Consider the following 17,370-nt stretch of genomic DNA (forward strand, 5'->3'; position numbering starts at 1 on the left):
TATGGGGACATGAAGGTATGCATCCTTTATGTCTAGAGACACCATAAAATCCCCTCCTTCCAAGCTGGAGATCACTGCCCGGAGCGATTCCATCTTGAATTTGAACGTTTTCAAGTACAGGTTTAGGGATTTTAGATTCAAAATGGGTCTGACCGAGCCATCCGGCTTCGGGACCACAAACAGGGTTGAATAGTACCCTTTCCCCTGTTGGACTAGGGGAACCTTGATAATCACTTGCTGTTGACACAGCTTTTGAATTGCAGCTAAAACTATTTCCCTCTCTGGGGGAGAAGCTGACAAAGCCGACTTGAAAAATCGGCGAGGAGGCACCTCTTCGAATTCCAGTTTGTAGCCTTGGGATACAGTTTCCATCACCCAAGGATCCACTTCTGACAGAACCCAGACCTGGCTGAAGAGTCGAAGACGTGCCCCCACCGGTGCGGACTCTCTCAGTGGAGCCCCAGCGTCATGCGGTGGATTTAGTAGAAGCCGGGGAGGACTTCTGCTCGTGGGAACTAGCCGTAGCAGGCATTCTTTTCCCTCTACCCTTACCTCTGGCTAGGAAGGAAGAGCCCCGACCTCTTCTGGACTTATGCGACCGAAAGGACTGCATCTGATATTGTGGAGTTTTCTTTTGCTGTGGGGGAACATAAGGCAAAAAAGTAGATTTACCTGCGGTAGCTGTGGAAACCAGGTCCGCGAGACCTTCCCCAAATAAAACCTCACCCTTGTAAGGCAAAACTTCCATATGCCTCTTTGAGTCGGCATCACCCGTCCATTGGCGGGTCCACAGGGCTCGCCTAGCAGAAATCGCCATGGCGTTGGCCCTCGAACCTAGCAGCCCAACGTCTCTCTGAGCGTCTCTCATATATAAGACTGAGTCTTTAATGTGACCTAAGGTCAATAAAATGGTATCCCTATCTAGGGTATCAATGTCAGCTGACAAGGTATCTGTCCAAGCTGCTACTGCGCTACAAATCCAAGCCGATGCTATTGCCGGTCTGAGTAAAGCACCCGTATGTGTATAAATAGATTTTAAGGTAGTTTCCTGTCTGCGATCAGCAGGATCCTTGAGGGCTGCCGTGTCTGGAGACGGCAGCGCCACCTTCTTGGACAAGCAAGTTAAAGCCTTGTCCACCCTGGGCGAGGATTCCCACCGTACCCTGTCCTGTGCAGGGAAAGGATACGCCATAAGAATCCTCTTGGGAATCTGCAGTTTTTTGTCTGGAGTTTCCCAAGCTTTTTCAAATAACGCGTTCAGCTCATGAGATGGGGGAAAGGTTACCTCAGGTTTCTTTTCCTTAAACATGCATACCCTCGTGTCAGGGACAGAGGGGTCATCTATGATATGCAAAACATCTTTTATTACAATAATCATATAATGAATACTTTTGGCCACCCTTGGGTGTAACCTCGCATCATCGTAGTCGACACTGGAGTCAGAATCCGTGTCGGTATCAGTATCTGCTATTTGGGATAGAGAACGCTTTTGAGACCCTGAAGGGCCCTGTGACACAGTCAAAGCCATGGATTGACTCCCTGCTTTTTCCCTGGACTCTGCTTTGTCCATTCTTTATGTAATAAAGTCACATTTGCATTTAAAACATTGCACATGTCCAACCAGTCAGGTGTCGGCGTTGCCGACGGAGACACCACAATCATCTGCTCCACCTCCTCCTTAGATGAGCCTTCCGCTTCAGACATGCCGACACACACGTACCGACACCCCCACACACTCAGGGATATATCTATATGGAGACAATCCCCCAATAAGGCCCTTTGGAGAGACAGAGAGAGAGAATGCCAGCACACACCCAGCGCCACCGGACTGGAATAAAATCCCAGTTAGTACAGCGCTTTTATAACAATATATATATATATATATACACTCACTGCGCCAATTACAAGTGCCCCCCCCCCTCCTTTTTGCCCTCTGTAACCGTGTTCAGCAGGGGAGAGTCCGGGGAGCCAGCTTCTGCAGTGTGCTGTGGAGAAAATGGCGCTGATTAGTGCTGGAGAGTCAAGCTCCGCCCCCTCACCGGCGGGCTTCGGTCCCTCTCAAAATATTTATACTGGCGGGGTTTTTTGAAAATACTGTCACCGCAGTATCTAACTACATGCCAGTGTCCCTTGAGGTTAATAATGCTGCCCAGGGCGCCCCCCCCCCCCTACGCCCTGCACCCGTACAGTGCCCGCTGTGTGTGATCTGTATGGGAGCAATGGCGCGCAGCGTTACCGCTGTGCGTTACCGCTGTGCGTTACCTCAGTGAAGATCGGCCCTCATTCCGAGTTGGTCGCTCGGTAAAAATCTTCGCATCGCAGCGTTTTTCCGCTTAATGCGCATGCGCAATGTCCGCACTGCGACTGCGCCAAGTAAATTTGCTATGCACTTAGTAATTTTACTCACGGCTTTTTCATCGTTCTGGCGATCGTAATGTGATTGACATGAAATGGGTGTTACTGGGCGGAAACAGGCCGTTTTATGGGCGTGTGGGAAAAAACGCTACCGTTTCCGGAAAAAACGCAGGAGTGGCCGGAGAAACGGAGGAGTGTCTGGGCGAACGCTGGGAGTGTTTGTGACGTCAAACCAGGAACGACAAGCACTGAACTGATCGCAGATGCCGAGTAAGTCTGAAGCTACTCAGAAACTGCTACGAGGTGTGTAATCGCAATATTGCGAATACATCGTTCGCAATTTTAAGATGCTAAGATTCACTCCCAGTAGGCGGCGGCTTAGCATGAGCAACTCTGCTAAAATCGCCTTGCGAGCGAACAACTCGGAATGAGGGCCATCATGAAGTCTTCTGCCGCCTTTGAAGTCTTCTTTCTTCTTAATACTTACCCGGCTTCTATCTTCCGGCTCTGTGAGGAGGACGGCGGCGCGGCTTCGGGACGAACGGCGAGGGTGAGACCTGCGTTCCGACTCCCTCTGGAGCTAATGGTGTCCAGTAGCCTAAGAAGCAGAGCCTATCATTTAAGTAGGTCTGCTTCTCTCTCCTCAGTCCCACGATGCAGGGAGCCTGTCGCCAGCAGTGCTCCCTGAAAATAAAAAACCTAACAAAAGTCTTTTTCAGAGAAACTCAGGAGAGCTCCCTGTAATGCACCCAGTCTCCTCTGGGCACTAACTGAGGTCTGGAGGAGGGGCATAGAGGGAGGAGCCAGTGCACACCCATCTAAAGTCTTTAGAGTGCCCATGTCTCCTGCGGAGCCGGTCTATACCCCATGGTCCTTACGGAGTCCCCAGCATCCTCTAGGATGTAAGAGAAATACAATTACCCACGTGCTGGTTCCTGAGATAAATTGCAGACAGGGTCCGTTATAGTGAATTTGCACATATGAGGGTAACACTTTCTCGTATAAATGTTAAATGCAATATATAGCTACCGCTTATCACTGACCTGGTCTGGAAGTGCTGTGGACTCGGGGCTTCTTCTGGTGACCGGGAAGAGGAACCGCTACTGGGTCGCAGCAGAGATGGCCGGATGTAGGTATTCCTCATGCAGGATTAGGACGGTAGGCAGGAGGCACGGGTGGACGCTTGAAGGTCTCCTGAAAGACAAGACTTGTAAAGGTGCTGATGAATTGGTGGAGAGTACCAAAAGCTCACTGTGAGCGATGTTGTGGTGCTAGAGGCACTGAGGTGCTAGAGGCACTGAAATGCTAGAGGTACTAAGGTGTTTGAAGGCGCTGAGGCGCTTAGAGACGCTGAGGTGCTTGGAGGCACGGAGGTTCTTGGAGGCACGGAGGTGCTGAGGCACGGAGGTGCTGGAGGCACGGAGGTGCTGAGGCACGGAGGTGCTGGAGGCACGGAGATGCTGAGGCACGGAGGAGCTGGAGGCATGGAGGAGCTGAGGCACGGAGGTGCTGAGGCACGAAGGTGCTGAGGCACGGAGGTGCTGGAGGCACGGAGATGCTGAGGCACGGAAATGCTGAGGCACGGAGGTGCTGGGGCACGGCGATGCTGGAGCACGGAGGTGCTGGAGGCACGGAGCTCTGGAGATCACAGGTACAGTAGTAGTAGCGATGATACTCAGGCGCCGGAGCTCTGCCCGGCGTCTGAATTTGTACTTCCCGCCAGCACCTGATTGGAGGAGCGCTGATGACGTCACCCGTCCCCAGTGAATGTCGGGCGCACCCGCGACGTCCACACTACGGGCGCCGGACGGAGCGCCGGGAAGCAGAAACCGCCAGCGAGGACGACCGCCCGGACAGCCAGCACCCCCGGAGAGACAAGCCCGGCGGCCGCCGCGGCGGTATGACAGTACCCCCTCCTCTAGGAGTGGCCCCAGGACTTTTTCCTGGCTTCGTAGGATGTCTAGAATGGAAAATCCGGATTAGTCGAGGAGACGAGACCTCAGAAGCCTTTATCCAACTTCTCTCCTCAGGACCGTACCCTTTCCATTCCACCAGATATCGCAGATTCTTGTGAAGGTAATGAGAGTCCAGAATTGTTTTGATCTCGAAGTATGTTCCTGTTTCAGCTTCCACTGAGGTGGGGCTAGAGGACTTTGAATGAAAACGATTAAGGACGAGAGGACGAAGAAGAGAAACATGGAAGGCATTTGGAATACGTAGGTGAGAAGGTAAACCCAACTTACAGACCACAGGATTCAGGACTTGTAGCACAGGGTAAGGACCGATGAATCTTGGAGCAAACTTCATAGTGGGCACCTTCAACCGGAGATTATGTGTGGACAGCCATACCCTATCACCAACCTTGTATTGAGGAGCGGCTCGTCGTTTCCTATCGGCGAAGAACTTGTATCGGACAGAAACCTTTTTAAAACTAGCTTGAATCCTACACCAAATTTGTCTGAAGTGCAGTAGAGTGGACGTTACAGCTGGAACCTCTTCTGTCGGAAGACTTGGTAATTCCGGAACTCGTGGATGGAACCCATAGTTGACGAAGAACGGAGACTCACCAGTGGAAGAATGAAATGAATGGTTATGGGCAAACTCCGCCCAAGGTAACAACTCCACCCAGTTGTCCTGTGAAGGGGAGAGATAAAGGCGAAGGAAAGTCTCTAGATCTTGATTGACTCGTTCCGTTTGTCCATTCGTTTGGGGATGATAAGCGGATGAAAACTTAAGTTTAATCTGCAGAGTCGTACAGAGGGCTTTCCAAAACCTTGCGGTGAACTGTACCCCTCGATCAGAGACTATTTCCTGAGGCAACCCATGCAACCGAAAATGTTCTCAGATGAATAGTAGGGCTAGTTTAGGAGCTGTCGGCAGACCAGTCAATGGAACGAAGTGCGCCATCTTCGAGAAACGGTCGACGATCACCCAGACGGTGTTGCAACCTTTGGAACAGGGCAAGTCAGTGATGAAGTCCATGGAAATGTGAGTTCAGGGTTTCACAGGAATGGGCAGAGGACGATGCAACCCAGCAGGAGGCAGGCGAGGAGATTTATGTTGTGTACACTGTGGACAAGAATTAACGTAATCCTGTACATCCTTCCTCATGGTGTCCCACCAGTAAGATCTTTGCAGAAACTTGTACATCTTCTGGGCACCGGGATGACCGGAAAACTTGGAGATATGGGCCCACTGTAGTATTCTCGGCCGGAATCTAGCTGGTACGGACATTCTTCCAGGAGGAGGAGGAGCTGGAGTAGTTGAAGCAGCGGAGACAGAAATTGGATTTAGAATTAAACTCTGCTCGAAAGAATCATCCTCGTCTGTGGAAATTTGTGAACGGGACAGTGCATCCGCTTTAGTATGGAGAGTCCCGGCCCGGTACTTGATAACAAAAGAAAATCGAGTAAAGAAAAGTGCCCATCTCGCTTGGCGAGGATTCAAGCATTGGGCGGATTTGATATACAACAAATTTTTGTGATCCGTGTAAATGGTAATCACATGTTTGGCCCCTTCTAAGAGGTATCTCCACTCTTCCAAGGCAGATTTAATTGCCAAAAGTTCCTGGTCTCCAATAGTGTAATTTCGTTCGGCCGGAGAGAATTTACGAGAGTGGAAGCCACACGGTGTTAGGTTCCTGGTGCTCAGAACAAGGGAGATGTTCATGAAGTGAGTCCAGAGCACCAGGACGTAACGCTGGGAAAGGGGAATGGAAAGGGAATAGCCCCTGGCGCCCTAACTCTGTTGTCTCACCCGTGCTATCGGAAATCCCTTGCGAGACTATGGTTTCTTGAGCCCTTGGCAGCCACGTTTGAAGGGCGGATTATGTCTGCCCAACTCCGGTGCCCCCCGGTCTTAATGAGAGACAAAGGGAAATCCGAGGCAGAATGATAACAAGAGGACCTCTAACTAAGCAAACAGGCCAGGGGCTACAAGCTAACTAAAAACCTAAAGTATGTGCGGAGAAACCGCCAAAGGAAAAGAACAACAAAGGAAATGCTGATCACACGCCGACACAATACCTTTGTGTACCGGCGGTGACAGCATAAGCAGAACCCTCTGCAAAACACCAGGGACAGAAACAATAATGGAATACAGCGGCCTAGGCCAACGGACGCGGGAGAGCCGCTACTCACGGAACCGGTACGAATACTGGCAAATGGACAGGAACTTCTAATGCTGCCGACACCGACTCTCAGAACTGGAGGACAGGCAGAATCCCAAACGACAGACCGGAGGACACCAGGAAGCCAGAAGACTTGACCAGGGACAGGCAAAGCCACTGGACCCCAGGGCAGGAACGCCTCACCGCAGGACACGGGATCAGACACAGGAATCGACACAGGGACTGACACAGGAATCAACACAGGGACTGACACAGGAATCAACACAGGGACTGACACAGGAATCAACACAGGGACTGACAGGAACCAGCTCACACTTCAAGCAGACTGCAAACTAAGGAATATCACCAGCATCTGTGAATTGCAAACAGCCAGCATATAACAGAGAGGCCTAATTAATAATCCCATGCAGCTGCCTTGTTGCATGACTCTAAACTGACAAGATGCAATTAGCAGCCAGGTGAGGCTGAACACATGGGAACAAGCTGCAATTACACAGACTCACCAGCGGCAGCAGACAAGAGTATTCTAAAACAGAGCAACGGGAAATCCTGGCATGCAAGACAACTTTATAAACATTAAATAGGAATGAACCACTACCTGTGGTTCATAACAGTATCCCCTCCTTAAGGGTGAGCTCCGAGCACCCCATGACACCCACGGGGAACATAAACAGAAGTATAACATAAAATACAGAACAAAAATGCAAAACAGGAATGAGCCACAGCCGTGGCTCATAACATTACCCCCCCCCTTGAGGAGGGGTCAAAAGACCCCAAAATTCAGACTATCCAGAACAAGGGATAAAAAAAAAAACCTGACACACTGGTCTAACAGACAAGAAAACAAAAAACAAGCTGTAGCAAGAACTTGTAACAGTGCCCTCCCCTTGATGGTGGCCACTGGACACAAGACAAGGAAAAAAAAAATCTCTTTTTTTTTTTTTTTTTTCAAGGCAAGAGTCAAAAATTACTTCTTTTTCTTCTTCTTCTTTTTACAAAGCTCTTTAGGTCTGACCAAGGTAATTCCCCAAACATTGTCTGAACTGATGGTACCACCCAGCAAGGCTGCCTTCAAATCAGAGACAGGTCTCTTACCCTTGGGAGCTGAATTTTCTGGTAAAGTACTATTATTAGAAGAAGAAGTCAAAAAAGCACATCCTGCAGTCAAAACAACGGGCTGGGACTCTTGTGCCGAGTTTACAGTATTTGGTGGACTCTCAGCAGACAAGACGGGTGACTTAGAGGAACCTGAACCAATTTTTTTGGAACCGTATCTTTTAACAATTGCATCACAGAATGCTAGGGGATCCTGAAGAATGGGATCTTCAGCTTTCATTAGGCTGGTCGCCCACTCAGAAGGCTCTCCTCTAAAAGAATAAATCAGATAGAGCCCAAGGTTTTCTGAAGTGATGCCCAGAAATGGTCTAGACAACATAATAGTGTAATAGTGTTTGAAAAGCGCCAGAAATTGGGCGAAGTCCCCATCAAAGGTTATGGATGTTGAGATATCAGAGTCAGGATCTGTTTCCTTCTCATCTGACTGACTGGAGTGCTTTGCTAGGACCTGGTCACTATTGACCTTACTCGAGGCTGAGACTCTCTGAACCCCACCCGGGGCTGAGACTTTCTGAACCCCACCCGGGGCAGTGACTTTCTGAACCCCACCCGGGGCAGTGACTTTCTGAACCCCACCCGGGGCAGTGACTTTCTGAACCCCACCCGGGGCAGTGACTTTCTGAACCCCACCCGGGGCAGTGACTTCCGGGAACCCCGCTGGGGCAGTGGCCTCCGAGAACCCCGCTGGGGCAGTGGCCTCCGAGAACCCCGCTGGGGCAGTGGCCTCCGAGAACCCCGCTGGGGCCAGCACCTCGGATTCTTTTACTGGGACCGGGCCGTTGGCCTCCCTGACTGGGATCGGGCCATCGGCCTCCCTCTCTGAGTCGATAATTATCGAAAGTTCTCCCGGGACTATGACTTCCGGGACTTTTGCTGAAGCAATAACGTTCAGATCCTCCACTAATGCTATGCTTCTTAAGTTCTTTCCTGGGGAAGCGACTTCTAGACCCTTCTTTGGGGCTGCATCTCTCGAGACCCCACTTGGGGATATTACTTCAAAGATCCCTTCTGGGGTTTTGCTTCTCGAGTTCCCCTCAAGAACTATGGTTTTAGAGACCCTTTCTAGGGTTGCGCTTTTCAAGTCCCTACCTGGGGTAACAGCTTCTGAGACCCCTTCCGGTATGGACACCTGAACTATAATATTTGATGTCCCTCTATAAGCTAGGGCATCGGGTACCGCTCCAGCACTCTGGGCATCGGGTACCGCTCCAGCACTCTGGGCATCGGGTACCGCTCCAGCACTCTGGGCATCGGGTACCGCTCCAGCACTCTGGGCATCGGGCACCGCGCCAAGAACCTGGGCTACGGGCACCACTCCAGGACCCTGGGCTACGGGCACCACTCCAGGACCCTGGGCTACGGGCACCACTCCAGGACCCTGGGCTACGGGCACCACTCCAGGACCCTGGGCATCGGGCACCACTCCAGGAACCGGGGCATCGGGCACCACTCCAGGAACCTGGGCATCGGGCACCACTCCAGGAACCTGGGCATCGGGCACCACTCCAGGAACCTGGGCATCGGGCACCACTCCAGGGACTTGCAACTCCGCTTCCACAGGAACCTCAAGAGAGGAAAGAAACATTCTCTTTTGATTCCTGAATCTATAATGGGGCTCCCTTGCCCAAGGACCCCAATTATAGGACAGAGAGCCTTTTTGTGTGGGTTGTGTGACAAGTACCTCTGCCACAGTAGAGACAGGAGTAGGTCTTGTATCATGACTCAACTTGGCCAGAGGGCAAGACTCGTCACCACACTTTGGCTTGCGCAACTCACAGGTCTGCAGATAATGGCCTAAACCCCCACAATATAGGCATAAGTTTAAGTTTCTGCGACGCAGACGCTCCTCTTCTGAGAGCCTGGGCCGCAGAAAACTTTTAAACCTTTTCTCTTCAATTAAACCAGAGGATTCTCTTGTCACCATACTGTGAACAAGAGTCTCTTTAGAGATAGATGTACTCTCAACGACTTCTGGCAAAATGAGCAAGATTTTAGTCAGAAGGTTTTGCAGTTGCTTTAGGGATTGCTGCAAAACTTCTAGTCGCTCTGGTCTCAAAGCACTGAATACAGAGTTCAGGGCTGCGAGAGATGCCTGCAGGGCTTGCATAGTAGACATAGGAGGATTTAAAACTAGACAAGACAAGGCAAGGCAAGGCAAGACTAAATTTTGCTAAACAAAACAAGACTTTTTTTTTTTTTTTTAAACACCGGACTGGATTCTAAACACCGGACTGGATTCTAAACACCGGACTGGATTCTAGACTAGACACTGGACTGGGCCAAAAAAGAAAAAAAAAGTTTTATTTCTTTTTTGTGGTATGGCTGGTGATAATGTTTCGTTCCTGGTGCTCAGAACAAGGGAGATGTTCATGAAGTGAGTCCAGAGCACCAGGACGTAACGCTGGGAAAGGGGAATGGAAAGGGAATAGCCCCTGGCGCCCTAACTCTGTTGTCTCACCCGTGCTATCGGAAATCCCTTGCGAGACTATGGTTTCTTGAGCCCTTGGCAGCCACGTTTGAAGGGCGGATTATGTCTGCCCAACTCCGGTGCCCCCCGGTCTTAATGAGAGACAAAGGGAAATCCGAGGCAGAATGATAACAAGAGGACCTCTAACTAAGCAAACAGGCCAGGGGCTACAAGCTAACTAAAAACCTAAAGTATGTGCGGAGAAACCGCCAAAGGAAAAGAACAACAAAGGAAATGCTGATCACACGCCGACACAATACCTTTGTGTACCGGCGGTGACAGCATAAGCAGAACCCTCTGCAAAACACCAGGGACAGAAACAATAATGGAATACAGCGGCCTAGGCCAACGGACGCGGGAGAGCCGCTACTCACGGAACCGGTACGAATACTGGCAAATGGACAGGAACTTCTAATGCTGCCGACACCGACTCTCAGAACTGGAGGACAGGCAGAATCCCAAACGACAGACCGGAGGACACCAGGAAGCCAGAAGACTTGACCAGGGACAGGCAAAGCCACTGGACCCCAGGGCAGGAACGCCTCACCGCAGGACACGGGATCAGACACAGGAATCGACACAGGGACTGACACAGGAATCAACACAGGGACTGACACAGGAATCAACACAGGGACTGACACAGGAATCAACACAGGGACTGACAGGAACCAGCTCACACTTCAAGCAGACTGCAAACTAAGGAATATCACCAGCATCTGTGAATTGCAAACAGCCAGCATATAACAGAGAGGCCTAATTAATAATCCCATGCAGCTGCCTTGTTGCATGACTCTAAACTGACAAGATGCAATTAGCAGCCAGGTGAGGCTGAACACATGGGAACAAGCTGCAATTACACAGACTCACCAGCGGCAGCAGACAAGAGTATTCTAAAACAGAGCAACGGGAAATCCTGGCATGCAAGACAACTTTATAAACATTAAATAGGAATGAACCACTACCTGTGGTTCATAACAGTATCCCCTCCTTAAGGGTGAGCTCCGAGCACCCCATGACACCCACGGGGAACATAAACAGAAGTATAACATAAAATACAGAACAAAAATGCAAAACAGGAATGAGCCACAGCCGTGGCTCATAACATTACCCCCCCCCCTTGAGGAGGGGTCAAAAGACCCCAAAATTCAGACTATCCAGAACAAGGGATAAAAAAAAAAACCTGACACACTGGTCTAACAGACAAGAAAACAAAAAACAAGCTGTAGCAAGAACTTGTAACAGTGCCCTCCCCTTGATGGTGGCCACTGGACACAAGACAAGGAAAAAAAAAATCTCTTTTTTTTTTTTTTTTTTCAAGGCAAGAGTCAAAAATTACTTCTTTTTCTTCTTCTTCTTTTTACAAAGCTCTTTAGGTCTGACCAAGGTAATTCCCCAAACATTGTCTGAACTGATGGTACCACCCAGCAAGGCTGCCTTCAAATCAGAGACAGGTCTCTTACCCTTGGGAGCTGAATTTTCTGGTAAAGTACTATTATTAGAAGAAGAAGTCAAAAAAGCACATCCTGCAGTCAAAACAACGGGCTGGGACTCTTGTGCCGAGTTTACAGTATTTGGTGGACTCTCAGCAGACAAGACGGGTGACTTAGAGGAACCTGAACCAATTTTTTTGGAACCGTATCTTTTAACAATTGCATCACAGAATGCTAGGGGATCCTGAAGAATGGGATCTTCAGCTTTCATTAGGCTGGTCGCCCACTCAGAAGGCTCTCCTCTAAAAGAATAAATCAGATAGAGCCCAAGGTTTTCTGAAGTGATGCCCAGAAATGGTCTAGACAACATAATAGTGTAATAGTGTTTGAAAAGCGCCAGAAATTGGGCGAAGTCCCCATCAAAGGTTATGGATGTTGAGATATCAGAGTCAGGATCTGTTTCCTTCTCATCTGACTGACTGGAGTGCTTTGCTAGGACCTGGTCACTATTGACCTTACTCGAGGCTGAGACTCTCTGAACCCCACCCGGGGCTGAGACTTTCTGAACCCCACCCGGGGCAGTGACTTTCTGAACCCCACCCGGGGCAGTGACTTTCTGAACCCCACCCGGGGCAGTGACTTTCTGAACCCCACCCGGGGCAGTGACTTTCTGAACCCCACCCGGGGCAGTGACTTCCGGGAACCCCGCTGGGGCAGTGGCCTCCGAGAACCCCGCTGGGGCAGTGGCCTCCGAGAACCCCGCTGGGGCAGTGGCCTCCGAGAACCCCGCTGGGGCCAGCACCTCGGATTCTTTTACTGGGACCGGGCCGTTGGCCTCCCTGACTGGGATCGGGCCATCGGCCTCCCTCTCTGAGTCGATAATTATCGAAAGTTCTCCCGGGACTATGACTTCCGGGACTTTTGCTGAAGCAATAACGTTCAGATCCTCCACTAATGCTATGCTTCTTAAGTTCTTTCCTGGGGAAGCGACTTCTAGACCCTTCTTTGGGGCTGCATCTCTCGAGACCCCACTTGGGGATATTACTTCAAAGATCCCTTCTGGGGTTTTGCTTCTCGAGTTCCCCTCAAGAACTATGGTTTTAGAGACCCTTTCTAGGGTTGCGCTTTTCAAGTCCCTACCTGGGGTAACAGCTTCTGAGACCCCTTCCGGTATGGACACCTGAACTATAATATTTGATGTCCCTCTATAAGCTAGGGCATCGGGTACCGCTCCAGCACTCTGGGCATCGGGTACCGCTCCAGCACTCTGGGCATCGGGTACCGCTCCAGCACTCTGGGCATCGGGTACCGCTCCAGCACTCTGGGCATCGGGCACCGCGCCAAGAACCTGGGCTACGGGCACCACTCCAGGACCCTGGGCTACGGGCACCACTCCAGGACCCTGGGCTACGGGCACCACTCCAGGACCCTGGGCATCGGGCACCACTCCAGGAACCGGGGCATCGGGCACCACTCCAGGAACCTGGGCATCGGGCACCACTCCAGGAACCTGGGCATCGGGCACCACTCCAGGAACCTGGGCATCGGGCACCACTCCAGGGACTTGCAACTCCGCTTCCACAGGAACCTCAAGAGAGGAAAGAAACATTCTCTTTTGATTCCTGAATCTATAATGGGGCTCCCTTGCCCAAGGACCCCAATTATAGGACAGAGAGCCTTTTTGTGTGGGTTGTGTGACAAGTACCTCTGCCACAGTAGAGACAGGAGTAGGTCTTGTATCATGACTCAACTTGGCCAGAGGGCAAGACTCGTCACCACACTTTGGCTTGCGCAACTCACAGGTCTGCAGATAATGGCCTAAACCCCCACAATATAGGCATAAGTTTAAGTTTCTGCGACGCAGACGCTCCTCTTCTGAGAGCCTGGGCCGCAGAAAACTTTTAAACCTTTTCTCTTCAATTAAACCAGAGGATTCTCTTGTCACCATACTGTGAACAAGAGTCTCTTTAGAGATAGATGTACTCTCAACGACTTCTGGCAAAATGAGCAAGATTTTAGTCAGAAGGTTTTGCAGTTGCTTTAGGGATTGCTGCAAAACTTCTAGTCGCTCTGGTCTCAAAGCACTGAATACAGAGTTCAGGGCTGCGAGAGATGCCTGCAGGGCTTGCATAGTAGACATAGGAGGATTTAAAACTAGACAAGACAAGGCAAGGCAAGGCAAGACTAAATTTTGCTAAACAAAACAAGACTTTTTTTTTTTTTTTTAAACACCGGACTGGATTCTAAACACCGGACTGGATTCTAAACACCGGACTGGATTCTAGACTAGACACTGGACTGGGCCAAAAAAGAAAAAAAAAGTTTTATTTCTTTTTTGTGGTATGGCTGGTGATAATGTTTCGTTCCTGGTGCTCAGAACAAGGGAGATGTTCATGAAGTGAGTCCAGAGCACCAGGACGTAACGCTGGGAAAGGGGAATGGAAAGGGAATAGCCCCTGGCGCCCTAACTCTGTTGTCTCACCCGTGCTATCGGAAATCCCTTGCGAGACTATGGTTTCTTGAGCCCTTGGCAGCCACGTTTGAAGGGCGGATTATGTCTGCCCAACTCCGGTGCCCCCCGGTCTTAATGAGAGACAAAGGGAAATCCGAGGCAGAATGATAACAAGAGGACCTCTAACTAAGCAAACAGGCCAGGGGCTACAAGCTAACTAAAAACCTAAAGTATGTGCGGAGAAACCGCCAAAGGAAAAGAACAACAAAGGAAATGCTGATCACACGCCGACACAACACCTTTGTGTACCGGCGGTGACAGCATAAGCAGAACCCTCTGCAAAACACCAGGGACAGAAACAATACTGGAATACAGCGGCCTAGGCCAACGGACGCGGGAGAGCCGCTACTCACGGAACCGGTACGAATACTGGCAAACGGACAGGAACTTCTAATGCTGCCGACACCGACTCTCAGAACTGGAGGACAGGCAGAATCCCAAACGACAGATCGGTGGACACCAGGAAGCCAGAAGACTTGACCAGGGACAGGCAAAGCCACTGGACCTCAGGGCAGGAACGCCTCACCGCAGGACACGGGATCAGACACAGGAATCGACACAGGGACTGACACAGGAATCAACACAGGGACTGACACAGGAATCAACACAGGGACTGACACAGGAATCAACACAGGGACTGACAGGAACCAGCTCACACTTCAAGCAGACTGCAAACTAAGGAATATCACCAGCATCTGTGAATTGCAAACAGCCAGCATATAACAGAGAGGCCTAATTAATAATCCCATGCAGCTGCCTTGTTGCATGACTCTAAACTGACAAGATGCAATTAGCAGCCAGGTGAGGCTGAACACATGGGAACAAGCTGCAATTACACAGACTCACCAGCGGCAGCAGACAAGAGTATTCTAAAACAGAGCAACGGGAAATCCTGGCATGCAAGACAACTTTATAAACATAAAATAGGAATGAACCACTACCTGTGGTTCATAACACACGGATGTAATTTCTTATCTGAGGAGTACAGAGAGAGAACGGCCCCAACTCCGACCGAAGATGCGTCAACTTCTAGGAAGAAAGGTTCATCGAAATTTGGTTGTTGGAGAACTGGAGCGAACATGAAAACTAACTTCAAGTGGGAAAAAGCCTCAATGGCTTCGGGAGGCCACAAACTCGGATTAGAGCCCTTTCTCGTCAAGGCAGTAATGGGCGCAACAATGGTGGAGAAACCCCTAACGAATTTCCTGTAGTCATTTGCAAAGCCCAGGAATCTTTGTATTGCTTTTAAAGAGAGAGGCTGAGTCCGGTCACGAATGGCAGAGAGCTTCTCCGGATCCATGCGAAGCTCCATCCCCGAGATGATATAACCGAGGAACGGAATTGATGTTACTTCGAAGGTACATTTGGAGAACTTAGCATAGAGATGATTATCTCGTAAACGGTGGAGCACTTCTTTGACTTGAGTCCTGTGTTCAACAAGATCTTTGGAAAAAATCAGTATGTCGTCCAAATATACCACAACACTTTGATATAACATGTCTCGGAAGATTTCGTTGACGAATCCCTGGAAGACAGCAGGAGGATTACTAAGGCCGAACGGCATCACCAGGTATTCGTAATGCCCATCCCGGGTATTGAAGATGGTCTTCCATTCATCCCCTTCTCGGATGCGTATAAGATTATAAGCTCCCCTCAAGTCGAGTTTGGAGAAAACGCGGGCGCCACAAACCCTATCAAATAACTCTGTGATTAGTGGCAAGGGGTATTTATTCTTGATGGTGATATCGTTTAAGCCGCGGTAGTCGATACATGGTCTCAACCCCCCATCCTTCTTCACAAAAAAGAAGCCCGCTCCAGCAGGGGAGGAAGAGGGGCGAATGAATCCCTTGAGCAGATTGGACTTAATATAGTCCGACATAGCTTGAGTCTCGGGAAGAGACAGAGGATATGTGCGGCCACGGGGTGGCATCTTCCCTGGGACAAGGTCAATAGGGCAGTCCCAAGGCCTATGAGGTGGTAACTGATCAGCCGCCTGTTCCGAAAACACATCCTTGAACCCTTGATACGCCTCCGGAATATGCTCTTCATCTAACTTAGAAGAGACACGGAGCGGACAAACGGGAGTGAGACAGTTAGCGTGACAAAAAGAACTCCAAGACAGAATTTGAGAAGACTTCCAGTCAATGTGGGGATTATGAATTTTGAGCCAAGGCATTCCAAGGACTAGATCGTGATGCATTTCCGGAATCACCAAGAGTTCCAGACATTCTTGATGTAGAGCCCTGACCTGCAGCTTAACTGGCTCCGTGCGCCACGTTATGAGACCCTTGGAAATTCTAGTACCGTTGATAGCCGTCAACGAAATAGGTCGCTCGATAGGCCGTACCTTTAAATCCATGCTTTGGACACAGGAGGAAGAAACGAAGTTCCCCGCAGCTCCGGAATCCAACAGGGCTTCACAAGACTTGGATACTGAATTGGTGATTAAAGACACAGGAAGCAAACAATCCAAAATTGGAGAAGATTTAGTCGTGACCCCCAACTTGACTCCTCCGGAACAAGCTAGGCCTGCCCGTTTCCCGGACGGGATTTACAAAACTTAAGGAAATGATCTGCGGCTCCACAGTAAAGGCAAAGTTTACCCTCACGACGACGCTGTCGTTCCTCCGGAGACAGTCGGGATCGGTTAATTTGCATGGGTTCGTCCGAGCTGGGCCCAGCCGCCGGTCTAGGAGTAGGATGCCGGAACCTGGAACGATCTGAACGGCTGCGTTCTCCTCCACGCTCCTGCATCCGAAGATCCACCTTGACGCAAAGGGAGATCAACTCGTCTAATGGATCTGGCAGATCCCTAGTGACCAACTCATCTTTCAACCGGTCGGAGAGACCGTTCCAGAAGGCAGCCCTCAGAGCATCATTATTCCAGCGAAGTTCAGAGGCAATGGTCTGGAAATGAACCATGTACTGACCCACGGAATGGGAGCCCTGACGAACACGGAGCAAGTCGGAAGAAGCAGTGGTCATCCTGCCGGGCTCGTCGAAGATTCTTCGAAAGGACGTGATGAAGTTAGTGTAGTTGGAAACCACGGGATCAGATCGTTCCCATAACGGAGACACCCAATCCAACGCTGACCCTTCAAGCTAAGGATGCTTGAATTTGATCCAATCGGCCGGACAATTCCTGGAGATATTGCATCACCTGGCCCTGTGTCGCCTCTTGAGTCTGAACTCGGGAAGCCAAACTTTGGATGGCGCTCGACTCTGTGTTCCGATCACCCGGGTCCATGGGGCCTGAGTATTCTATCACTGACCTGGTCTGGAAGTGCTGTGGACTCGGGGCTTCTTCCGGTGACCGGGAAGAGGAACCGCTACTGGGTCGCAGCAGAGATGGCCGGATGTA

This window comes from Pseudophryne corroboree, chromosome 4 (genome assembly GCF_028390025.1).
Source record: "Pseudophryne corroboree isolate aPseCor3 chromosome 4, aPseCor3.hap2, whole genome shotgun sequence".
Taxonomy (NCBI): domain Eukaryota; kingdom Metazoa; phylum Chordata; class Amphibia; order Anura; family Myobatrachidae; genus Pseudophryne; species Pseudophryne corroboree.